This window comes from Schistocerca americana, chromosome X (assembly GCF_021461395.2).
Source record: "Schistocerca americana isolate TAMUIC-IGC-003095 chromosome X, iqSchAmer2.1, whole genome shotgun sequence".
In the NCBI taxonomy this organism is placed as follows: domain Eukaryota; kingdom Metazoa; phylum Arthropoda; class Insecta; order Orthoptera; family Acrididae; genus Schistocerca; species Schistocerca americana.
The window spans coordinates 27,462,876-27,489,200 of record NC_060130.1 but is presented as its reverse complement, the minus strand read 5'-3'; positions in this window follow the sequence as shown (position 1 = coordinate 27,489,200).

Sequence of the window (26,325 nt, the reverse complement as noted above, 5' to 3'; positions counted from 1 at the left end):
AATAACTGGTGTCACATTAATGGTTTAAAACATAGACAGTAGGAAGAGTCAGTCTTCTTGTACTTAAGTCGGCATTGTGCCTTTTGTATTTAATTCCGATGCAATTTCTGTGTTTCATCGTCAATAAGATGGTCCAAGGGATACAGTGAACCTGAAGTGAAGCATCGGAATCTATAACTAGTGTCACAGGCATGGTTCAAATAATAGACAGTAAAAAGAGTCAGACTTCTTGTGCTTACGTCGGCATTATGCCTTTCCAATTTAATTCCAATGCGTTTACTGTGTTTCATCCACAATTAGAAGGTCAGAGGTATACAGTAAACCTGAAGTGTAGCATCGGAATCTATAACTAGTGTCACAGGAATAGTTCAAAACGTAGACAGTAGGAAGAGTCAGTCTTCTTGTACTTAAGTCGGCATTGTGCCTTTTCTATTTAATTTCGATGCAATTTCTGTGTTTCATCGTCAATAAGAATGTCCAAGGGATACAGTAAAGCTGAAGTGAAGCATCGGAATCCATAACTAGTGTCACAGGAATGGTTCAAATCATAGACAGTAAGAAGAGTCAGTCTTCTTGTACTTAAATCGGCATTGTGCCTTTTCTATTTAATTCCGATGCAATTTCTGTGTTTCATCGTCAATAAGAAGGACAGAGGGATTTAGTAAACCTGAAGTGAAGCATCGGAATCTATAAGTAGTGTCACAGGAATTGTTCAAATCATAGTCAATAAGAAGAGTCAGTCTTCTTGTACTTAAGTCGGCATTGTGCCTTTTCTATTTAATTCCGATGCAATATCTGTGTTTCATTGTCAATAAGAAGGTCCAAGGGATACAGTTAACCTGAAGTGAAGCATCGGAATCTATAACTAGTGTCACAGGAATGGTTCCATACATAGTCAGTAAGAAGAGTCAGTCTTCTTGTACTTATGTCGGCATTGTGCCTTTTCTATTTAATTCCGATGCAATTAATGTGTTATATCGTCAATAAGAAGGTCAGAGGGATACAGTAAACCTGAAGTGAAGCATCGGAATCTATAACTAGTGTCACAGGAATGGTTCAAAACAGTCAGTAAGAAGAGTCAGTCTTCTTGTACTTAAGTCGGCATTGTGCCTTTTGTATTTAATTCCCATCCAATTTCTGTGTTTCATCGTCAATAAGAAGGTCCAAGGGATACAGTAAACCTGCAGTGAAGCATCGGAATCTATAACTAGTGTCACAGGAATGGTTCAAAACATAGTCAGTAAGAAGAGTCAGTCTTCTTGTACTTAAGTCGGCAATGTGCCTTTTGTATTTATTTCCGATGCAATTTCTGTGTTTCATCGTCAATAAGAAGGTCCTAGGGATACAATAAACCTGAAGTGAAGCATCGGAATCTATATCTAGTGTCACAGGAATGGTTCAAAGCATAGACAGTAAGGAGAGTCAGTCTTCTTGTAGTTAAGTCGGCATTGTGCCATTTGTATTTAGTTCCGATGCAATTTCTGTGTTTCATCGTCAATACGAAGGTCAGAGGGATACGGTAATCCTGAAGTGTAGCATCGAAATCTATAACTAGTGTCACAGGAATGGTTCAAAACATAGACAGTAAGAAGAATCAGTCTTCTTGTACTTAAGTCGGCATTGTGCCTTTTCTATTTAATTCCGATGCAATTTCTGTGTTTCATCGTCAATAAGAAGGTCTAAGGGATACAGTAAACCTAAAGTGAAGCATCGGTATCTATAACTAGTGTCACAGGAATGGTTCCAAACATAGTCAGTAAGAAGAGTCAGTCTTCTTGTACTGAAGTCGGCATTGTCCCTTTTCTATTTAATTCCGATGCAATTTCTGTGTTTCATTGTCAATAAGAAGGTCCAAGGGATACAGTAAACCTGAAGTGAAGCATCGGAATCTATAACTAGTGTCACGGGAATGGTTCAAAGCATAGTCAGTAAGAAGAGTCTGTCTTCTTGTACTTAAGTCAGCATTGTGCCTATTGTATTTAATTCCGATGCAATATCTGTGTTTCATCGTCAATAAGATGGTCCAAGGAGTACAATAAACCTGTAGTGAAGCATCGGAATCTATATCTAGTTTCACAGGAATGGTTCAAAACACAGACAGTAAGGAGAGTTGGTCTTCTTCTACTTAAGTCGGCATTGTGCTATTTGTATTTAATTCCGATGCAATTTCTGTGTTTCACCGTCGATAAGAAGGTCAGAGGGATACAGTAAACCTGAAGTGAAGCATCGGAATCTATAACTAGTGTCACAGGAATGGTTAAGAACAGTCAGTAAGAGGAGTCAGTCTTCTTGTACTTAAGGCGGCATTGTGCCTTTTGTATTTAATTCCGATGCAATTAATGTGTTTCATCGTCAATAAGATGGTCAGAGGGATACAGTAAACCTGAAGTGTAGCACCGGAATCAATAACTGGTGTCACATTAATGGATCAAAACATAGTCAGTAGGAAGAGTCAGTCTTCTTGTACTTAAGTCGGCATTGTGCCTTTTGTATTTAAATCCGATGCAATTTCTGTGTTTCATCGTCAATAAGAAGGTCAGAGGGATACAGTAAACCTGAAGTGAGCATCGGAATCTGTAACTAGCGTCACAGGAATGGTTCAAAACATAGACAGTAAGAAGAGTCAGTCTTCTTGTACTTAAGTCGGTATTGTGCCTTTTCTATTTAATTACGATGCAATTTCAGTGTTTCATCATCAATAAGAAGGTCCAAGGGATACAGTAAACCTTAAGTGAAGCATCGGAACCTATAACTAGTGTCACAGGAATGGTTCAAAACATAGTCAGTAAGAAGAGTCAGTCTTCTTGTACTTAAGACGGCATTGTGCCCTTTGTATTTAATTCCGATGCAATTTCTGTGTTTCATCGTCAATAAGATGGTCCAAGGGATACAGTGAACCTGAAGTGAAGCATCGGAATCTATAACTAGTGTCATAGGCATGGTTCAAATAATAGACAGTAAGAACAGTCAGACTTCTTGTGCTTAAGTCGGCATTATGCCTTTTCAATTTAATTCCAATGCAATTACTGTGTTTCATCCACAATTAGAAGGTCAGAGGTATACAGTAAACCTGAAGTGTAGCATCGAATCTATAACTAGTGTCACAGGAATGGTTCAAAACATAGACAGTAGGAAGAGTCAGTCTTCTTGTACTTAAGTCGGCATTGTGCCTTTTCTATTTAATTTCGATGCAATTTCTGTGTTTCATCGTCAATAAGAAGGTCAGAGGGATACAGTGAACCTGAAGTGAAGCATCGGTTTCAGCAACTAGCGTCACAGGAATATTTCAAAGCATAGACAGTAAGAAGAGTCAGTCTTCTTGTACTTAATTCGGCATTGTGATTTTTCTATTTAATTCCGATGCAATTGCTGTGTTTCATCGTCAATAAGAGGGTCAGAGGGATTCAGTAAACCTGAAGTGAAGAATCGGAATCTATAAGTAGTGTCACAGGAATTGTTCAAATCATAGTCAATAAGAAGAGTCAGTCTTCTTGTACTTAAGTCGGCATTGTGCCTTTTCTATTTAATTCCGATGCAATATCTGTGTTTCATCGTCAATAAGATGGTCAAAGGGATACAGTAAACCTGAAGTGAAGCATCGGAATCTATAACTAGTGTCACAGGAATGGTTCAAATTATAGACAGTAAGAAGAGTCGGACTTCTTGTACTTAAGTCGGCATTATGCCTTTTCAATTTAATTCCGATGCAATTACTGTGTTTCATCCACAATTAGAAGTTCAGAGGGATACAGTAAACCTGAAGTGTAGCATCGGAATCTATAACTAGTGTCACAGGAATGGTTCAAAACATAGACAGTGGGAAGAGTCAGTCTTCTTGTACTTAAGTCGCCATTGTGCCTTTTCTATTTAATTCCGATGCAATTTCTGTGTTTCATCGTCAATAAGAAGGTCAGAAGGATACAGTAAACGTGAAGTGAAGCATCGGAATCTGTATCTAGCGTCACAGGTATGGTTCAAATTATAGACAGTAAGAAGAGTCAGTCTTCTTGTACTTAAGTCGGCATTGTGCCTTTTCTATTTAATTCCGATTCAATATCTGTGTTTCATCGTCAATAAGAAGGTCCAAGGGATACAGTAAACCTGAAGTGAAGCATCGGAATCTATAACTAGTGTCACAGGAATGGTTCAGAACAGTAAGTAAGAGGAGTCAGTCTTCTTGTACTTAAGTCGGCATTGTGCCTTTTGTATTTAATTCCGATGCAATTTCTGTGTTTCATCGTCAGTAAGATGGTCAGAGGGATACAGTAAACCTGAAGTGTAGCATCGGAATCAATAACTGGTGTCACATTAATGGTTCAAAACATAGACAGTAGGAAGAGTCAGTCTTCTTGTACTTAAGTCGGCATTGTGCCTTTTGTATTTAATTCCGATGCAATTTCTGTGTTTCATCGTCAATAAGATGGTCCAAGGGATACAGTGAACCTGAAGTGAAGCATCGGAATCTATAACTAGTGTCACAGGCATGGTTCAAATAATAGACAGTAAAAAGAGTCAGACTTCTTGTGCTTACGTCTGCATTATGCCTTTCCAATTTAATTCCAATGCGTTTACAGTGTTTCATCCACAATTAGAAGGTCAGAGGTATACAGTAAACCTGAAGTGTAGCATCGGAATCTATAACTAGTGTCACAGGAATAGTTCAAAACGTAGACAGTAGGAAGAGTCAGTCTTCTTGTACTTACGTCGGCATTGTGCCTTTTCTATTTAATTTCGATGCAATTTCTGTGTTTCATCGTCAATAAGAATGTCCAAGGGATACAGTAAAGCTGAAGTGAAGCATCGGAATCCATAACTAGTGTCACAGGAGTGGTTCAAGTCATAGACAGTAAGAAGAGTCAGTCTTCTTGTACTTAAATCGGCATTGTGCCTTTTCTATTTAATTCCGATGCAATTTCTGTGTTTCATCGTCAATAAGAAGGACAGAGGGATTTAGTAAACCTGAAGTGAAGCATCGGAATCTATAAGTAGTGTCACAGGAATTGTTCAAATCATAGTCAATAAGGAGAGTCAGTCTTCTTGTACTTAAGTCGGCATTGTGCCTTTTCTATTTAATTCCGATGCAATATCTGTGTTTCATTGTCAATAAGAAGGTCCAAGGGATACATTTAACCTGAAGTGAAGCATCGGAATCTATAACTAGTGTCACAGGAATGGTTCCATACATAGTCAGTAAGAAGAGTCAGTCTTCTTGTACTTATGTCGGCATTGTGCCTTTTCTATTTAATTCCGATGCAATTAATGTGTTATATCGTCAATAAGATGGTCCAAGGGATACAGTAAACCTGCAGTGAAGCATCGGAATCTATAACTAGTGTCACAGGAATGGTTCAAAGCATAGTCATTAAGAAGAGTCAGTCTTCTTGTACTTAAGTCGGCATTGTGCCTTTTGTATTTAATTCCGATGCAATTTCTGTGTTTCATTGTCAATAAGAAGGTCCAAGGGATACAATAAACCTGAAGTGAAGCATCGGAATCTATATCTAGTGTCACAGGAATGGTTCAAAGCATAGACAGTAAGGAGAGTCAGTCTTCTTGTACTTAAGTCGGCATTGTGCCATTTGTATTTAATTCCGCTGCAATTTCTGTGATTTATCGTCAATAAGAAGGTCAGAGGGATACAGTAAACCTGAAGTGAAGCATCGGAATCTATAACTAGTGTCACAGGAATGGTTCAAAACAGTCAGTAAGAAGAGTCAGTCTTCTTGTACTTAAGTCGGCATTGTGCCTTTTGTATTTAATTCCCATCCAATTTCTGTGTTTCATCGTCAATAAGAACGTCCAAGGGATACAGTAAACCTGCAGTGAAGCGTCGGAATCTATAACTAGTGTCACAGGAATGGTTCAAAACATAGTCAGTAAGAAGAGTCAGTCTTCTTGTACTTAAGTCGGCAATGTGCCTTTTGTATTTATTTCCGATGCAATTTCTGTGTTTCATCGTCAATAAGAAGGTCCTAGGGATACAATAAACCTGAAGTGAAGCATCGGAATCTATATCTAGTGTCACAGGAATGGTTCAAAGCATAGACAGTAAGGAGAGTCAGTCTTCTTGTAGTTAAGTCGGCATTGTGCCATTTGTATTTAGTTCCGATGCAATTTCTGTGTTTCATCGTCAATACGAAGGTCAGAGGGATACAGTAATCCTGAAGTGTAGCATCGAAATCTATAACTAGTGTCACAGGAATGGTTCAAAACATAGACAGTAAGAAGAATCAGTCTTCTTGTACTTAAGTCGGCATTGTGCCTTTTCTATTTAATTCCGATGCAATTTCTGTGTTTCATCGTCAATAAGAAAGTCTAAGGGATACAGTAAACCTAAAGTGAAGCATCGGTATCTACAACTAGTGTCACAGGAATGGTTCCAAACATAGTTAGTAAGAAGAGTCAGTCTTCTTGTACTGAAGTCGGCATTGTCCCTTTTCTATTTATTTCCGATGCAATTTCTGGGTTTCATTGTCAATAAGAAGGTCCAAGGGATACAGTAAACCTGAAGTGAAGCATCGGAATCTATAACTAGTGTCACGGGAATGGTTCAAAGCATAGTCAGTAAGAAGAGTCTGTCTTCTTGTACATAAGTCGGCATTGTGCCTATTGTATTTAATTCCGATGCAATATCTGTGTTTCATCGTCAATAAGATGGTCCAAGGGGTACAATAAACCTGTAGTGAAGCATCGGAATCTATATCTAGTTTCACAGGAATGGTTCAAAACACAGACAGTAAGGAGAGTCGGTCTTCTTCTACTTAAGTCGGCATTGTGCTATTTGTATTTAATTCCGATGCAATTTCTGTGTTTCACCGTCGATAAGAAGGTCAGAGGGATACAGTAAACCTGAAGTGAAGCATCGGAATCTATAACTAGTGTCACAGGAATGGTTAAGAACAGTCAGTAAGAGGAGTCAGTCTTCTTGTACTTAAGGCGGCATTGTGCCTTTTGTATTTAATTCCGATGCAATTAATGTGTTTCATCGTCAATAAGATGGTCAGAGGGATACAGTAAACCTGAAGTGTAGCACCGGAATCAATAACTGGTGTCACATTAATGGATCAAAACATAGTCAGTAGGAAGAGTCAGTCTTCTTGTACTTAAGTCGGCATTGTGCCTTTTGTATTTATATCCGATGCAATTTCTGTGTTTCATCGTCAATAAGAAGGTCAGAGGGATACAGTAAACCTGAAGTGAGCATCGGAATCTGTAACTAGCGTCACAGGAATGGTTCAAAACATAGACAGTAAGAAGAGTCAGTCTTCTTGTACTTAAGTCGGCATTGTGCCTTTTCTATTTAATTACGATGCAATTTCAGTGTTTCATCATCAATAAGAAGGTCCAAGGGATACAGTAAACCTTAAGTGAAGCATCGGAATCTATAACTAGTGTCACAGGAATGGTTCAAAACATAGTCAGTAAGAAGAGTCAGTCTTCTTGTACTTAAGTCGGCATTGTGCCCTTTGTATTTAATTCCGATGCAATTTCTGTGTTTCATCGTCAATAAGATGGTCCAAGGGATACAGTGAACCTGAAGTGAGGCATCGGATTCTATAACTAGTGTCATAGGCATGGTTCAAATAATAGACAGTAAGAACAGTCAGACTTCTTGTGCTTAAGTCGGCATTATGCCTTTTCAATTTAATTCCAATGCAATTACTGTGTTTCATCCACAATTAGAAGGTCAGAGGTATACAGTAAACCTGAAGTGTAGCATCGAATCTATAACTAGTGTCAGAGGAATGGTTCAAAACATAGACAGTAGGAAGAGTCAGTCTTCTTGTACTTAAGTCGGCATTGTGCCTTTTCTATTTAATTTCGATGCAATTTCTGTGTTTCATCGTCATTAAGAAGGTCAGAGGGATACAGTGAACCTGAAGTGAAGCATCGGTTTCTGTAACTAGCGTCACAGGAATATTTCAAAGCATAGACAGTAAGAAGAGTCAGTCTTCTTGTACTTAATTCGGCATTGTGCCTTTTCTATTTAATTCCGATGCAATTGCTGTGTTTCATCGTCAATAAGAGGGTCAGAGGGATTCAGTAAACCTGAAGTGAAGAATCGGAATCTATAAGTAGTGTCACAGGAATTGTTCAAATCATAGTCAATAAGAAGAGTCAGTCTTCTTGTACTTAAGTCGGCATTGTGCCTTTTCTATTTAATTCCGATGCAATATCTGTGTTTCATCGTCAATAAGATGGTCAAAGGGATACAGTAAACCTGAAGTGAAGCATCGGAATCTATAACTAGTGTCACAGGAATGGTTCAAATTATAGACAGTAAGAAGAGTCGGACTTCTTGTACTTAAGTCGGCATTATGCCTTTTCAATTTAATTCCGATGCAATTACTGTGTTTCATCCACAATTAGAAGTTCAGAGGGATACAGTAAACCTGAAGTGTAGCATCGGAATCTATAACTAGTGTCACAGGAATGGTTCAAAACATAGACAGTGGGAAGAGTCAGTCTTCTTGTACTTAAGTCGCCATTGTGCCTTTTCTATTTAATTCCGATGCAATTTCTGTGTTTCATCGTCAATAAGAAGGTCAGAAGGATACAGTAAACGTGAAGTGAAGCATCGGAATCTGTATCTAGCGTCACAGGTATGGTTCAAATTATAGACAGTAAGAAGAGTCAGTCTTCTTGTACTTAAGTCGGCATTGTGCCTTTTCTATTTAATTCCGATTCAATATCTGTGTTTCATCGTCAATAAGAAGGTCCAAGGGATACAGTAAACCTGAAGTGAAGCATCGGAATCTATAACTAGTGTCACAGGAATGGTGCCAAACATAGTCAGTAAGAAGAGTCAGTCTTCTTGTACTTAGGTCGGCATTGTGCCTTTTCTATTTAATTCCGATGCAATTTCTGTGTTTAATCGTCAATAAGAAGGTCCAAGGGATACAGAAAACCTGAAGTGAATCATCGGAATCAATAACTAGTGCCACAGGAATAGTTCAAAACATAGTCTGTAAGAAGAGTCAGTCTTCTTGTACTTAAGTCGGCATTGTGCCTTTTGTATTTAATTCCGATGCTATTTCTGTGTTTCATCGTCAATAAGAAGGTCCAAGGGATACAGTAAACCTGAAGTGAAGCATCGGAATCTATAACTAGTGTCACAGGAATGGTTCAAAACATAGACAAAAAGAAGGGTCAGTCTTCTTGTACTGAAGTCGGCATTGTGATTTTTGTATGTAATTCCGATGCAATTTCTGTGTTTCATCGTCAATAAGAAGGTCCAAGGGATAAAGTAAACCTGAAGTGAAGCTTCGGAATCTATAACTAGTGTCACAGGAATGGTTCAAAACAGTCAGTAAGAAGAGTCAGTCTTCTTGCAATTAAGTCGGCATTGTGCCTTTTGTATTTAATTCCGATGTAATTTCTGTGTTTCATCGTCAACAGGAGGGTCCAAGGGATACAGTAAATCTGAAATGAAGTGTCGTAATCTATAACTAGTGTCACAGGATTGGTTCAAACATAGACAGTAAGAAGAATCAGTCTTCCAGTACTTAAGTCGGCAATGTGCCTTTTGAATTTAATTCCGATCCAATTTCTGTGTTTCATCGTCAGTAAGAAGGTCCATAGAATACAGTAAACCTCAAGTGAAGCATTGGAATCTATTACTAGTGCCACAGGAATGGTTCAAATCATAGACAGTAAGAAGAGTCAGTCTTCTTGTACTTAAGTCGGCATTGCACCCTTTTCAATTTAAATCCGATGCAATTACTGTGTTTCATCGTCAATAAGAAGGTCAGAGGAATACAGTAAACCTGAAGTGAAGCATCGGAATCTCTAACTAGTGTCACAGGAATGTTTCCAAACATAGTCACTAAGAAGGGTCAGTCCTCTTGTACTTAAGTCGGCATTGTGCCTTTTCAATTTAACTCCGATGCAATTTCTGTGTTTCATCGTCAATAAGAAGGTCCAGGGGATACAGTTAACCTGAAGTGAAGCATCGGAATCTATAACTAGTGTCACAGGAATGGTTCAAAACATAGACAAAAAGAAGGGTCAGTCTTCTTGTACTGTAGTCGGCATTGTGCCTTTTGTATGTAATTCCGATGCAATTTCTGAGTTTCATCGTCAATAAGAAGGTCCAAGGGATACAGTAAACCTGAAGTGAAGCTTCGGAATGTATAACTAGTGTCACAGGAATGGTTCAAAACAGTCAGTAAGAAGAGTCAGTCTTCTTGTAATTAAGTTGGTATTGTGCCTTTTGTATTAAATTCCGATGCAATTTCTGTGTTTCATCGTCAACTAGAAGGTCCAAGCCATACAGTGAACCTGAAATGAAGCATCGGAATCTACAACTAGTGTCACAGTAATGTTTCAAAGCATAGACAGTAAGAAGAGTCAGTTTTCTTGTACTTAAATCAGCATTGTGCCTTTTCTATTTAATTCCGATGCAATTTCTGTGTTTCATCGTCAATACGAAGGTCAGAGGGATACAGTAAACCTGAAGTGAAGCATCGGAATCTATTACTAGTGTCACCGGAATGGTTCCAACCATAGTCAGTAAGAAGAGTCAGTGTTCTTGTGCTTAAGTCCCCATTGTGCCTTTTCTATTTAATTCCGATGCAATTTCTGTGTTTCATCGTCAATAAGAAGGTCCAAGGGATACAGAAAACCTGAAGTGAATCATCGGAATCAATAACTAGTGTCACAGGAATGGTTCAAAAACATAGTCAGTACGAAGAGTCAGTCTTCTTGTACTTAAGTCGGCATTCTGCCTCTTGTATTTAATTCCGATGCAATTTCTGTGTTTCTTCGTCAATAAGAAGGTCCAAGGGATACAGTAAACCTGAAGTGAAGCATCGGAATCTGTAACTAGTGTCACAGGAATGGTTCAAAACATAGGCAAAATGAAGAGTCAGTCTTCTTGTACTTAAGTCAGCATTGTGCCTTTTCTAATTAATTCCGACGCACTTTCTGTGTTTCATCGTCAATAAGAAGGTCCAAGGCATACAGTGAACCTGAAATGAAGCATCGGAATCTATAACTAGTGTCACAGGAATGTTTCAAAACATAGACAGTAGGAAGAGTCAGTCTACATGTACTTGAGTCGGCATTGCGCCTTTTGTATTCAATTCCGATGCAATTCCTTTGTTTCATCGTCAATAAGAAGGTCAGAGGGATACAGTAAACCTAAAGTGAAGTATCGGAATCTATAACTAGTATCACAGGAATGGTTCAAAGCATAGTCAGTAAGAAGAGTCGGTCTTCTTGTACTTAAGTCGGCATTGTGCCTTTTGTATTTAATTCCGATGCAATTTCTGTGTTTCATCGTCAATAAGAAGGTCCAAGGGATACAGTAAACCTGAAGTGAAGCATTGTAATCTATAACTAGTGTCACATAAATGGTTCAAATCATAGACAATAAGAAGAGTCAGTCTTCTTGAACTTAAGTCGGCATTGTGCCTTTTCTATTTAATTCCGATGCAATTTCTGTGTTTCATCGTCAATAAGAAGGTCAGAGGGATACAGTAAACCTGTAGTGAAGCATCGGAAACTATAACAAGTGTCATAGGAATGGTTCAAATCATAGTCAGTAAGAAGAGTCAGTCTTCTTGTACTTAAGTCGGCATTGTGCCTTTTCTATTTAATTCCGATGCAATATCTGTGTTTCATCGTCAATAAGAAGGTCAGAGGGATACAGTAAACCTGAAGTGAAGCATCGGAATCTATTACTAGTGTTACCGGAATGGTTCCAACCATAGTCAGTAAGAAGAGTCAGTGTTCTTGTACTTAAGTCCCCATTGTGCCTTTTCTATTTAATTCCGATGCAATTTCTGTGTTTCATCGTCAATAAGAAGGTCCAAGGGATACAGAAAACCTGAAGTGAATCATCGGATTCAATAACTAGTGTCACAGGAATGGTTCAAAACATAGTCAGTACGAAGAGTCAGTCTTCTTGTACTTAAGTCGGCGTTGTGCCTTTTGTATTTATATCCGATGCAATTTCTGTGTTTCATCTTCAATAAGAAGGTCCAAGGGATACAGTAAACCTGAAGTGAAGCTTCGGAATCTATAATTAGTGTCACAGGGATATTTCAAAACCGTCAGTAAGGAGAGTCAGTCTTCTTGTACTAAGGCGGCATTGTGCCTTTTGTATTTAATTCCCATCCAATTTCTGTGTTTCATCGTCAATAAATAGGTCCAAGGGATACAGTAAACCTGAAGTGAAGCATCGGAATTTATTACTAGTGTCAAAGGAATGATTCAAAACATAGACAGTAAGAAGAGTCAGTCTTCTTGTACTTAAGTCGGCATTGTGCCTTTTGTATTTAATTCCGATCCAATTACTGTGTTTCATCGTCAGTAAGAAGGTCCAAAGGATACAGTAAACCTGAAGTGAAGCATCGGAATCTATAACTAGTGTCACAGGAATGGTTCAAATCATAGATTGTAAGAAGAGTCAGTCTTCTCTTACTTATGTCGGCATTGTGCCCTTTTCAATTTAAATCAGATGCAATTACTGTGTTTCATCGTCAATAAGAAGGTCAGAGGGGTACTGTAAACCTGAAGTGAAGCATCGGAATCTCTAACTAGTGTCACAGGAATGGTTCAAAACATAGTCTGTAAGAAGAGTCAGTCTTCTTGTACTTAAGTCGGCATTGTGCCTTTTGTATTTATTTCCGATGCAATTTCTGTGTTTTATCGTCAATAAGAAGGTCAGAGGCATACAGTAAACCTGAACGGAAGGATCGGAATCTGTAACTAGTGTCACAGGAATGGTCCAAAACATAGTCTGTAAGAAGAGTCAGTCTTCTTGTACATAAGTCGGCATTGTGCCTTTTGTATTTATTTCCGATGCAATTTCTGTGTTTCATCGTCAATAAGAAGGTCAGAGGCATACAGTAAACCTGAAGGGAAGGATCGGAATCTGTAACTAGTGTCACAGGAATGGTTCAAAACATAGTCTGTAAGAAGAGTCAGTCTTCTTGTACTTAAGTCGGCATTGTGCCTTTTGTATTTAATTACGATGCAATTTCTGTGTTTCATCGTCAGTAAGAAGGTCCAAGGGATACAGTAAACCTGAAGTGAAGCATCGGCATCTGTAACTAGCGTCACAGGAATGGTTCAAAACATAGACACTAAGAAGAGTCAGTCTGCTTGTACTTAAGACGGCATTGTGCCTTTTCCAATTAATTCCGATGCAAATTTCTGTGTTTCATCGTCAATAAGAAGGTCGGACGGATACAGTGAACCTGAGGTGAAGCATCGGAGTCTATAACTAGTGTCACAGAAATGGTTCAAAACATAGACAATAGGAAGAGTCAGTCTTCTTGTACTTAAGTGGGCATTGTGCCTTTTCTATTTAATTCCGATGCAATATCTGTGTTTCATCGTCAATAAGAACGTCCAAGGGATAAAGTTAACCTCAAGTGAAGCATCGGAGTCTGTAACTAGTGTCACAGGAATGGTTCAAAACATAGAGAGTAGGATGAGTCAGTCTTCTTATACTTAAGTCGGTATTGTGCCAATTGTATTTAACTCCGATGCACTATCTGTGTATCATCGTCAATAAGAAGATCCAAAGTATACAGTAAACCTGAAATGAAGCATCGGAATCTATAACTAGTGTCACAGGAATGGTTCAAAACATAGACAGTAGGAAAATTCAGACTTCTTGTACTTCAGTCGGCATTATGCCCTTTTCAATTTAATTCCGATGTAATTACTGTGTTTCATCGTCAATAAGAAGGTCCAAGGGATACAGTTAACCTGAAGTGAAGCATCGGAATCTATAACTAGTGTCACAGGAATGGTTCAAAACATAGACAAAAAGAAGGGTCAGTCTTCTTGTACTGTAGTCGGCATTGTGCCTTTTGTATGTAATTCCAATGCAATTTCTGAGTTTCATCGTCAATAAGAAGGTCCAAGGGATACAGTAAACCTGAAGTGAAGCTTCGGAATGTATAACTAGTGTCACAGGAATGGTTCAAAACAGTCAGTAAGAAGAGTCAGTCTTCTTGTAATTAAGTTGGTATTGTGCCTTTTGTATTAAATTCCGATGCAATTTCTGTGTTTCATCGTCAACTAGAAGGTCCAAGCCATACAGTGAACCTGAAATGAAGCATCGGAATCTACAACTAGTGTCACAGTAATGTTTCAAAGCATAGACAGTAAGAAGAGTCAGTTTTCTTGTACTTAAATCAGCATTGTGCCTTTTCTATTTAATTCCGATGCAATATCTGTGTTTCATTGTCAATAAGAAGGTCAGAGGGATACAGTAAACCTGAAGTGAAGCATCGGAATCTATTACTAGTGTCACCGGAATGGTTCCAACCATAGTCAGTAAGAAGAGTCAGTGTTCTTGTGCTTAAGTCCCCATTGTGCCTTTTCTATTTAATTCCGATGCAATTTCTGTGTTTCATCGTCAATAAGAAGGTCCAAGGGATACAGAAAACCTGAAGTGAATCATCGGAATCAATAACTAGTGTCACAGGAATGGTTCAAAAACATAGTCAGTACGAAGAGTCAGTCTTCTTGTACTTAAGTCGGCATTCTGCCTCTTGTATTTAATTCCGATGCAATTTATGTGTTTCTTCGTCAATAAGAAGGTCCAACGGATACAGTAAACCTGAAGTGAAGCATCGGAATCTGTAACTAGTGTCACAGGAATGGTTCAAAACATAGGCAAAATGAAGAGTCAGTCTTCTTGTACTTAAGTCAGCATTGTGCCTTTTCTAATTAATTCCGACGCACTTTCTGTGTTTCATCGTCAATAAGAAGGTCCAAGGCATACAGTGAACCTGAAATGAAGCATCGGAATCTATAACTAGTGTCACAGGAATGTTTCAAATCATAGACAGTAGGAAGAGTCAGTCTACATGTACTTGAGTCGGCATTGTGCCTTTTGTACTCAATTCCGATGCAATTCCTGTGTTTCATCGTCAATAAGAAGGTCAGAGGGATACAGTAAACCTGAAGTGAAGCATTGTAATCTATAACTAGTGTCACAGAAATGGTTCAAATCATAGACAATAAGAAGAGTCAGTCTTCTTGAACTTAAGTCGGCATTGTGCCTTTTCTATTTAATTCCGATGCAATTTCTGTGTTTCATCGTCAATAAGAAGGTCAGAGGGATACAGTAAACCTGTAGTGAAGCATCGGAATCTATAACAAGTGTCATAGGAATGGTTCAAATCATAGTCAGTAAGAAGAGTCAGTCTTCTTGTACTTATGTCGGCATTGTGCCTTTTCTATTTAATTCCGATGCAATATCTGTGTTTCATCGTCAATAAGAAGGTCAGAGGGATACAGTAAACCTGAAGTGAAGCATCGGAATCTATTACTAGTGTCACCGGAATGGTTCCAACCATAGTCAGTAAGAAGAGTCAGTGTTCTTGTACTTAAGTCCCCATTGTGCCTTTTCTATTTAATTCCGATGCAATTTCTGTGTTTCATCGTCAATAAGAAGGTCCAAGGGATACAGAAAACCTGAAGTGAATCATCGGATTCAATAACTAGTGTCACAGGAATGGTTCAAAACATAGTCAGTACGAAGAGTCAGTCTTCTTGTACTTAAGTCGGCATTGTGCCTTTTGTATTTAATTCCGATGCAATTTCTGTGTTTCATCTTCAATAAGAAGGTCCAAGGGATACAGTAAACCTGAAGTGAAGCCTCGGAATCTATAACTAGTATCACAGGGATATTTCAAAACCGTCAGTAAGGAGAGTCAGTATTCTTGTACTAAGGCGGCATTGTGCCTTTTGTATTTAATTCCGATCCAATTTCTGTGTTTCGTCGTCAATAAGTAGGTCCAAGGGATACAGTAAACCTGAAGTGAAGCATCGGAATCTATTACTAGTGTCAAAGGAATGATTCAAAACATAGACACTAAGAAGAGTCAGTCTTCTTGTACTTAAGTCGGCATTGTGCCTTTTGTATTTAATTCCGATCCAATTACTGTGTTTCATCGTCAGTAAGAAGGTCCAAGGGATACAGTAAACCTGAAGTGAAACATCGGAATCTATAACTAGTGTCACAGGAATGGTTCAAATCATAGATTGTAAGAAGAGTCAGTCTTCTCTTACTTATGTCGGCATTGTGCCCTTTTCAATTTAAATCAGATGCAATTACTGTTTTTCATCGTCAATAAGAAGGTCAGAGGGGTACTGTCAACCTGAAGTAAAGCATCGGAATCTCTAACTAGTGTCACAGGAATGGTTGAAAACATAGTCAGTAAGAAGAGTCAGTCTTCTTGTACTTACGTCGGCATTGTGCCTTTTGTATTTAATTCCGATGCAATATCTGTGTTTCATCGTCAATAAGAAGGTCCGAGGGATACAATAAACCTGAGGTGATGCATCGGAATCTGTAACTAGCGTCGCAGGAATGGTTCATAACATAGTCAGTAAGAAGAGTCAGTCTTCTTGTACTTAAGTCGGCATTGTGCCTTTTGTATTTATTTCCGATGCAATTTCTGTGTTTTATCGTCAATAAGAAGGTCAGAGGCATACAGTAAACCTGAAGGGAAGGATCGGAATCTGTAACTAGTGTCACAGGAATGGTCCAAAACATAGTCTGTAAGAAGAGTCAGTCTTCTTGTACTTAAGTCGGCATTGTGCCTTTTGTATTTATTTCCGATGCAATTTCTGTGTTTCATCGTCAATAAGATGGTCAGAGGCATACAGTAAACCTGAAGGGAAGGATCGGAATCTGTAACTAGTGTCACAGGAATGGTTCAAAACATAGTCTGTAAGAAGAGTCAGTCTTCTTGTACTTAAGTCGGCATTGTGCCTTTTGTATTTAATTACGATGCAATTTCTGTGTTTCATCGTCAGTAAGAAGGTCCAAGGGATACAGGAAACCTGAAGTGAAGCATCGGAGTCTGTAACTAGTGTCACAGGAATGGTTCAAAACATAGACAGTAGGATGAGTCAGTCTTCTTATACTTAAGTCGGTATTGTGCCAATTGTATTTAACTCCGATGCACTATCTGTGTATCATCGTCAATAAGAAGGTCCAAAGTATACAGTAAACCTGAAATGAAGCATCGGAATCTATAACTAGTGTCACAGGAATGGTTCAAAACATAGACAGTCGGAAAATTCAGACTTCTTATACTTCAGTCGGCATTATGCCCTTTTCAATTTAATTCCGATGTAATTACTGTGTTTCATCGTCAATAAGAAGGTGAGAGGGATACAGTAAACCTGAAGTGAAGCATCGGAATCTATAACTAGTGTCACAGGAGTGTTTCAAAACAGTCAGTAAGAAGAGTCTGTCTTCTTGTATTTAAGTCGGCATTGTGCGTTTTGTATTTAATTCCGATGCAATTTCTGTGTTTCATCGTCAATAAGAAGGTCCAAGGGATACAGTAACCTGAAGTGAAGCATCGGAATCTATAACTATTGTCACAGGAATGGTTCAAAGCATAGACAGTAAGAAAGGTCAGTCATCTTGTTTATAAGTCGGCATTAAGATTTTGGTATTTAATTCCGATGCAATTTCTGTGTTTCATCGGCAATAAGAAAGTCAGAGGGATACAGTAAACCTGAAGTGAAGCATCGGAATCTATAACTAGTGTCACAGGAATGGTTCAAAACATAGTCAGTAAAAAGAGTCAGTCTTCTTGTACTTAAGTCGGCATTGTGCCTTTTGTATTTAATTCCGATGCAATTTCTGTGTATCATCGTCAATAAGAAGGTCCAAGGGATACAGTAAACCTGAAGTGAAGCATCGGAATCTGTAACTAGTGTCACAGGAATGGTTCAAAATATAGACAGTAAGAAGAGTCAGACTTCTTGTACTTCAGTCTGCATTATGCCCTTTTCAATTTAATTCCGATGCAATTATTGTTTTTCATCGTCAATAAGAAGGTCAGAGGGATACAGTAAACCTGAAGTGATGCATCGGAATCTCTAACTAGTGTCACAGGAACGGTTCAAAGCATAGTCAGTCAGAAGAGTCAGTCATCTTGTACTTAGGTCGGCATTGTGCCTTTTGTTTTTAAGTCCGATGTAATTTCTGTGTTTCATCGTTAATAAGAAGGTCAGAGGGATACAGTAAACCTGATGGGAAGCATCGGAATCTCTAACTAGTGTCACAGGAATGGTTCAAAACACAGTCAGTATGAAGAGTCAGTCTTCCTGTACTTAAGTCGGCATTGTGCCTTTTGTATTTAATTCCGATGCAATTTCTGTGTTTCATCGTCAATAAGAAGGTCCAAGGGATACGGTAAACCTAAAGTGAAGAATCGGAATCTCTAACTACTGTCACAGGAATGGTTCAAAACATAGTCAGTATGAAGAGTCAGTCTTCCTGCACTTAAGTCGGCATTGTGCCTTTTGTATTTAATTCCGATGCAATTTCTGTGTTTCATCGTCAATAAGAAGGTCCAAGGGATACAGTAAACCTGAAGTGAAGCATCGGTATCTATAACTAGTGTCACAGGAATGGTTCAAAGCATAGTCAGTAAGAAGAGTCAGTCTTCTTGTACTTAAGTCGGCATTATGCCTTTTGTGTTTAATTCCGATGTAATTTCTGTGTTTCATCGTCAATAAGAAGGTCAGAGGGATACAGTAAACCTGAAGGGAAGCATCGGAATCTCTAACTAGTGTCACAGGAATGGTTCAAAACATAGTCATTATGAAGAGTCAGTCTTCCTGTACTTAAGTCGGCATTGTGCCTTTTGTATTTAATTCCGATGCAATTTCTATGTTTCATTTTCAATAAGAAGGTCCAAGGGATACGGTAAACCTAAAGTGAAGAATCGGAATCTGTAACAAGCGTCACAGGAATGATTCAAAACATAGACACTAAGAAGAGTCAGTCTGCTTGTACTTAAGACGGCATTGTGCCTTTTCTATTTAATTCCGATGCAATTTCTGTGTTTCATCGTCAATAAGAAGGTCAGATCGATACAGCGAACCTGAGGCGAAGCATCAGAATCTATAACTGGTGTCACAGGAATGGTTCAAAACATAGACTGTAGGAAGAGTCAGTCTTCTTGTACTTAAGTCGGCATTGTGCCTTTTCTATTTAATTCCGATGCAATTTCTGTGTTTCAAAGTCAATAAGAACGTCCAAGGGATACAGTAAACCTGATGTGAAGCATCGGAATCTGTAACTAGCGTCACAGGAGTGGTTCAAAACATAGTCAGTAAGAAGGGTCCGTCTTCTTGTACTTAAGTCGGCATTGTGCCTTTTCATTTTAATTCCGATGCAATTTCTGTGTTTCATAGTCAAAAAGAACGTCCTAGGGATACAGTAAACCTGAAGTGAAGCATCAGAATCTATAACTAGTGTCACAGGAATGGTTCAAAACATAGACAGTAGGAAGAGTCAGTCTTCTTGTACTTAAGTCGGCATTGTGCCTTTTCTATTTCATTCCGATGCAATATCTGTGTTTCATCGTCAATAAGAACGTCCAAGGGATAAAGTTAACCTCAAGTGAAGCATCGGAGTCTGTAACTAGTGTCACAGGAATGGTTCAAAACATAGAGAGTAGGATGAGTCAGTCTTCTTATACTTAAGTCGGTATTGTGCCAATTGTATTTAACTCCGATGCACTATCTGTGTATCATCGTCAATAAGAAGATCCAAAGTATACAGTAAACCTGAAATGAAGCATCGGAATCTATAACTAGTGTCACAGGAATGGTTCAAAACATAGACAGTAGGAAAATTCAGACTTCTTGTACTTCAGTCGGCATTATGCCCTTTTCAATTTAATTCCGATGTAATTACTGTGTTTCATCGTCAATAAGAAGGTCCAAGGGATACAGTTAACCTGAAGTGAAGCATCGGAATCTATAACTAGTGTCACAGGAATGGTTCAAAACATAGACAAAAAGAAGGGTCAGTCTTCTTGTACTGTAGTCGGCATTGTGCCTTTTGTATGTAATTCCAATGCAATTTCTGAGTTTCATCGTCAATAAGAAGGTCCAAGGGATACAGTAAACCTGAAGTGAAGCTTCGGAATGTATAACTAGTGTCACAGGAATGGTTCAAAACAGTCAGTAAGAAGAGTCAGTCTTCTTGTAATTAAGTTGGTATTGTGCCTTTTGTATTAAATTCCGATGCAATTTCTGTGTTTCATCGTCAACTAGAAGGTCCAAGCCATACAGTGAACCTGAAATGAAGCATCGGAATCTACAACTAGTGTCACAGTAATGTTTCAAAGCATAGACAGTAAGAAGAGTCAGTTTTCTTGTACTTAAATCAGCATTGTGCCTTTTCTATTTAATTCCGATGTAATTTCTGTGTTTCATCGTCAATAAGAAGGTCAGAGGGATACAGTAAACCTGTAGTGAAGCATCGGAATCTATAACTAGTGTCACAGGAATGGTTCAAATCATAGTCAGTAAGAAGAGTCAGTCTTCTTGTACTTAAGTCGGCATTGTGCCTTTTCTATTTAATTCCGATGCAATATCTGTGTTTCATTGTCAATAAGAAGGTCAGAGGGATACAGTAAACCTGAAGTGAAGCATCGGAATCTATTACTAGTGTCACCGGAATGGTTCCAACCATAGTCAGTAAGAAGAGTCAGTGTTCTTGTGCTTAAGTCCCCATTGTGCCTTTTCTATTTAATTCCGATGCAATTTCTGTGTTTCATCGTCAATAAGAAGGTCCAAGGGATACAGAAAACCTGAAGTGAATCATCGGAATCAATAACTAGTGTCACAGGAATGGTTCAAAAACATAGTCAGTACGAAGAGTCAGTCTTCTTGTACTTAAGTCGGCATTCTGCCTCTTGTATTTAATTCCGATGCAATTTATGTGTTTCTTCGTCAATAAGAAGGTCCAACGGATACAGTAAACCTGAAGTGAAGCATCGGAATCTGTAACTAGTGTCACAGGAATGGTTCAAAACATAGGCAAAATGAAGAGTCAGTCTTCTTGTACTTAAGTCAGCATTGTGCCTTTTCTAATTAATTCCGACGCACTTTCTGTGTTTCATCGTCAATAAGAAGGTCCAAGGCATACAGTGAACCTGAAATGAAGCATCGGAATCTATAACTAGTGTCACAGGAATGTTTCAAAACATAGACAGTAGGAAGAGTCAGTCTACATGTACTTGAGTCGGCATTGTGCCTTTTGTATTCAATTCCGATGCAATTCCTGTGTTTCATCGTCAATAAGAAGGTCAGAGGGATACAGTAAACCTGAAGTGAAGCATTGTAATCTATAACTAGTGTCAGAGAAATGGTTCAAATCATAGACAATAAGAAGAGTCAGTCTTCTTGAACTTAAGTCGGCATTGTGCCTTTTCTATTTAATTCCGATGCAATTTCTGTGTTTCATCGTCAATAAGAAGGTCAGAGGGATACAGTAAACCTGTAGTGAAGCATCGGAATCTATAACAAGTGTCATAGGAATGGTTCAAATCATAGTCAGTAAGAAGAGTCAGTCTTCTTGTACTTATGTCGGCATTGTGCCTTTTCTATTTAATTCCGATGCAATATCTGTGTTTCATCGTCAATAAGAAGGTCAGAGGGATACAGTAAACCTGAAGTGAAGCATCGGAATCTATTACTAGTGTCACCGGAATGGTTCCAACCATAGTCAGTAAGAAGAGTCAGTGTTCTTGTACTTAAGTCCCCATTGTGCCTTTTCTATTTAATTCCGATGCAATTTCTGTGTTTCATCGTCAATAAGAAGGTCCAAGGGATACAGAAAACCTGAAGTGAATCATCGGATTCAATAACTAGTGTCACAGGAATGGTTCAAAACATAGTCAGTACGAAGAGTCAGTCTTCTTGTACTTAAGTCGGCATTGTGCCTTTTGTATTTAATTCCGATGCAATTTCTGTGTTTCATCTTCAATAAGAAGGTCCAAGGGATACAGTAAACCTGAAGTGAAGCCTCGGAATCTATAACTAGTATCACAGGGATATTTCAAAACCGTCAGTAAGGAGAGTCAGTATTCTTGTACTAAGGCGGCATTGTGCCTTTTGTATTTAATTCCGATCCAATTTCTGTGTTTCGTCGTCAATAAGTAGGTCCAAGGGATACAGTAAACCTGAAGTGAAGCATCGGAATCTATTACTAGTGTCAAAGGAATGATTCAAAACATAGACAGTAAGAAGAGTCAGTCTTCTTGTACTTAAGTCGGCATTGTGCCTTTTGTATTTAATTCCGATCCAATTACTGTGTTTCATCGTCAGTAAGAAGGTCCAAGGGATACAGTAAACCTGAAGTGAAGCATCGGAATCTATAACTAGTGTCACAGGAATGGTTCAAATCATAGATTGTAAGAAGAGTCAGTCTTCTCTTACTTATGTCGGCATTGTGCCCTTTTCAATTTAAATCAGATGCAATTACTGTGTTTCATCGTCAATAAGAAGGTCAGAGGGGTACTGTCAACCTGAAGTAAAGCATCGGAATCTCTAACTAGTGTCACAGGAATGGTTGAAAACATAGTCAGTAAGAAGAGTCAGTCTTCTTGTACTTACGTCGGCATTGTGCCTTTTGTATATAATTCCGATGCAATATCTGTGTTTCATCGTCAATAAGAAGGTCCGAGGGATACAATAAACCCGAGGTGATGCATCGGAATCTGTAACTAGCGTCGCAGGAATGGTTCATAACATAGTCAGTAAGAAGAGTCAGTCTTCTTGTACTTAAGTCGGCATTGTGCCTTTTGTATTTATTTCCGATGCAATTTCTGTGTTTTATCGTCAATAAGAAGGTCAGAGGCATACAGTAAACCTGAAGGGAAGGATCGGAATCTGTAACTAGTGTCACAGGAATGGTCCAAAACATAGTCTGTAAGAAGAGTCAGTCTTCTTGTACTTAAGTCGGCATTGTGCCTTTTGTATTTATTTCCGATGCAATTTCTGTGTTTCATCGTCAATAAGAAGGTCAGAGGCATACAGTAAACCTGAAGGGAAGGATCGGAATCTGTAACTAGTGTCACAGGAATGGTTCAAAACATAGTCTGTAAGAAGAGTCAGTCTTCTTGTACTTAAGTCGGCATTGTGCCTTTTGTATTTAATTACGATGCAATTTCTGTGTTTCATCGTCAGTAAGAAGGTCCAAGGGATACAGTAAACCTGAAGTGAAGCATCGGAGTCTGTAACTAGTGTCACAGGAATGGTTCAAAACATAGACAGTAGGATGAGTCAGTCTTCTTATACTTAAGTCGGTATTGTGCCAATTGTATTTAACTCCGATGCACTATCTGTGTATCATCGTCAATAAGAAGGTCCAAAGTATACAGTAAACCTGAAATGAAGCATCGGAATCTATAACTAGTGTCACAGGAATGGTTCAAAACATAGACAGTCGGAAAATTCAGACTTCTTATACTTCAGTCGGCATTATGCCCTTTTCAATTTAATTCCGATGTAATTACTGTGTTTCATCGTCAATAAGAAGGTGAGAGGGATACAGTAAACCTGAAGTGAAGCATCGGAATCTATAACTAGTGTCACAGGAGTGTTTCAAAACAGTCAGTAAGAAGAGTCTGTCTTCTTGTATTTAAGTCGGCATTGTGCGTTTTGTATTTAATTCCGATGCAATTTCTGTGTTTCATCGTCAATAAGAAGGTCCAAGGGATACAGTAACCTGAAGTGAAGCATCGGAATCTATAACTATTGTCACAGGAATGGTTCAAAGCATAGACAGTAAGAAAGGTCAGTCATCTTGTTTATAAGTCGGCATTAAGATTTTGGTATTTAATTCCGATGCAATTTCTGTGTTTCATCGGCAATAAGAAAGTCAGAGGGATACAGTAAACCTGAAGTGAAGCATCGGAATCTATAACTAGTGTCACAGGAATGGTTCAAAACATAGTCAGTAAAAAGAGTCAGTCTTCTTGTACTTAAGTCGGCATTGTGCCTTTTGTATTTAATTCCGATGCAATTTCTGTGTATCATCGTCAATAAGAAGGTCCAAGGGATACAGTAAACCTGAAGTGAAGCATCGGAATCTGTAACTAGTGTCACAGGAATGGTTCAAAAAATAGACAGTAAGAAGAGTCAGACTTCTTGTACTTCAGTCTGCATTATGCCCTTTTCAATTTAATTCCGATGCAATTATTCTTTTTCATCGTCAATAAGAAGGTCAGAGGGATACAGTAAACCTGAAGTGATGCATCGGAATCTCTAACTAGTGTCACAGGAACGGTTCAAAGCATAGTCAGTCAGAAGAGTCAGTCATCTTGTACTTAGGTCGGCATTGTGCCTTTTGTTTTTAAGTCCGATGTAATTTCTGTGTTTCATCGTCAATAAGAAGGTCAGAGGGATACAGTAAACCTGATGGGAAGCATCGGAATCTCTAACTAGTGTCACAGGAATGGTTCAAAACACAGTCAGTATGAAGAGTCAGTCTTCCTGTACTTAAGTCGGCATTGTGCCTTTTGTATTTAATTCCGATGCAATTTCTGTGTTTCATCGTCAATAAGAAGGTCCAAGGGATACGGTAAACCTAAAGTGAAGAATCGGAATCTCTAACTAGTGTCACAGGAATGGTTCAAAACATAGTCAGTATGAAGAGTCAGTCTTCCTGCACTTAAGTCGGCATTGTGCCTTTTGTATTTAATTCCGATGCAATTTCTGTGTTTCATCGTCAATAAGAAGGTCCAAGGGATACAGTAAACCTGAAGTGAAGCATCGGTATTTATAACTAGTGTCACAGGAATGGTTCAAAGCATAGTCAGTAAGAAGAGTCAGTCTTCTTGTACTTAAGTCGGCATTATGCCTTTTGTATTTAATTCCGATGCAATTTCTATGTTTCATTTTCAATAAGAAGGTCCAAGGGATACGGTAAACCTAAAGTGAAGAATCGGAATCTGTAACAAGCGTCACAGGAATGATTCAAAACATAGACACTAAGAAGAGTCAGTCTGCTTGTACTTAAGACGGCATTGTGCCTTTTCTATTTAATTCCGATGCAATTTCTGTGTTTCATCGTCAATAAGAAGGTCAGATCGATACAGCGAACCTGAGGCGAAGCATCAGAATCTATAACTGGTGTCACAGGAATGGTTCAAAACATAGACTGTAGGAAGAGTCAGTCTTCTTGTACTTAAGTCGGCATTGTGCCTTTTCTATTTAATTCCGATGCAATTTCTGTGTTTCAAAGTCAATAAGAACGTCCAAGGGATACAGTAAATCTGATGTGAAGCATCGGAATCTGTAACTAGCGTCACAGGAGTGGTTCAAAACATAGTCAGTAAGAAGGGTCCGTCTTCTTGTACTTAATTCGGCATTGTGCCTTTTCATTTTAATTCCGATGCAATTTCTGTGTTTCATAGTGAAAAAGAACGTCCTAGGGATACAGTAAACCTGAAGTGAAGCATCAGAATCTATAACTAGTGTCACAGGAATGGTTCAAAACATAGACAGTAGGAAGAGTCAGTCTTCTTGTACTTAAGTCGGCATTGTGCCTTTCCTATTTAATTCCGATGCAATTTCTGTGTTTCATCGTCAAGAAGAAGGTCCTAGGGATACAGTAACTCTGAAGTGAAGCATTGGAATCTATAACTAGTGTCACAGGAATGGTTCAAAACATAGTCAGTAAGAAGAGTCAGTCTTCTTGTACTTAAGTCGGCATTGTGCCTTTTGTATTTAATTCCGATGCCATTTCTGTGTTTCATCGTCAATAAGAAGGTCCAAGGGATACGGTAATCCTGAAGTGAAGCATCGGAATCTATAACTAGTGTCACAGGAATGGTTCAAAACATAGACAGTAGGATGAGTCAGTCTTCTTATACTTAAGTCGGTATTGTGCCAATTGTATTTAACTCCGATGCACTATCTGTGTATCATCGTCAATAAGAAGGTCCAAAGTATACAGTAAACCTGAAATGAAGCATTGGAATCTATAACTAGTGTCACAGGAATGGTTCAAAACATAGACAGTCGGAAAATTCAGACTTCTTATACTTCAGTCGGCATTATGCCCTTTTCAATTTAATTCCGATGTAATTACTGTGTTTCATCGTCAATAAGAAGGTGAGAGGGATACAGTAAACCTGAAGTGAAGCATCGGAATCTATAACTAGTGTCACAGGAGTGTTTCAAAACAGTCAGTAAGAAGAGTCTGTCTTCTTGTATTTAAGTCGGCATTGTGCGTTTTGTATTTAATTCCGATGCAATTTCTGTGTTTCATCGTCAATAAGAAGGTCCAAGGGATACAGTAACCTGAAGTGAAGCATCGGAATCTATAACTATTGTCACAGGAATGGTTCAAAGCATAGACAGTAAGAAAGGTCAGTCATCTTGTTTATAAGTCGGCATTAAGATTTTGGTATTTAATTCCGATGCAATTTCTGTGTTTCATCGGCAATAAGAAAGTCAGAGGGATACAGTAAACCTGAAGTGAAGCATCGGAATCTATAACTAGTGTCACAGGAATGGTTCAAAACATAG